This window comes from Amia ocellicauda, unplaced genomic scaffold (genome assembly GCF_036373705.1).
Source record: "Amia ocellicauda isolate fAmiCal2 unplaced genomic scaffold, fAmiCal2.hap1 HAP1_SCAFFOLD_151, whole genome shotgun sequence".
Classification (NCBI taxonomy): domain Eukaryota; kingdom Metazoa; phylum Chordata; class Actinopteri; order Amiiformes; family Amiidae; genus Amia; species Amia ocellicauda.
Genome location: NW_027102714.1, coordinates 38,164 through 39,043, shown reverse-complemented (window position 1 = coordinate 39,043; position 880 = coordinate 38,164). Strand labels below are relative to the sequence as shown.

Here is an 880-nt window from a genome sequence, read left to right as displayed (position 1 = left end):
GTATTCATCTATCGAGAATCTATGTTCATGGTTTGTATAGAAGTATTTCCACATATGCATCTGGACACTCGGGCAAGCCAGCTGAGAAGTCGCTCAAGTCGCCGCAGCTAAGTATCGCCTTTTTCTCTCGCGTTTCCTAGTTTAGTTAAGAGTTACATTGATTGTTTACGTGGTTTGTTTAGCTAAGAATGATATATCTTGCACCTGTTTTGTAGTAAGAGCAGCGACTGTTTGTTAGTGAATTTAGCAAGTTACTTAGCACACTCAATCAGAAGCTTTACACTGTAGGCTGTGATTATTCGCATGTATCTAGTCAGATGAATGATCTGAAATGCATCAAAAGTCATGGAATGAGAGACTTTCCGGGCGTTGGTGGTATAGTGGTGAGCATAGCTGCCTTCCAAGCAGTTGACCCGGGTTCGATTCCCGGCCAATGCAACGTTTTCTTTCTAGGCTTCCGCCATCACACTTGTGATGCTTCGGGGGAGTTCGACACCATTCAAGCTATTGCGACCCTACTAAGCCTGCACTTACCGCTGTTTTCACTAACACACTTCTGGTGAACCGTTGCGCATGAACAGATGACGAATAAATGGCCTTACACTAGTATCCCACAGCACCAGCTTCGTCTGTAGAAAAACAAAGGTTCCTCTGCCTGCTGCAGGATACCCACATCACACTTGACTCGCAGACCTTTACTGCGCCCTCTTGCTTGACGTGGGCCGTGCTCCCAGAAGCGCTGTAACATACATGTGCACTTGCGTGCAAAAGTATTCGGTATTACATTTATTTGACGTGTTCATTGCTTGAATATACTTTAAAAGCTAATACACTCCTCTCCATGCTCACCAACAACAATGTTGGCGACGATGACGGCTAA

At 45.0% G+C, this 880-nt stretch overlaps 1 non-coding gene across 1 annotated transcript; it reads left to right on the top strand.

Moving 5' to 3' along the window:
• The first annotated feature begins 366 nt into the window (after window positions 1–366).
• On the top strand, window positions 367–438 carry trnag-ucc (transfer RNA glycine (anticodon UCC)). The gene has a single exon. It is a non-coding gene; the product is annotated as a tRNA-Gly (tRNA).
• Window positions 439–880: the final 442 nt, after the last annotated feature.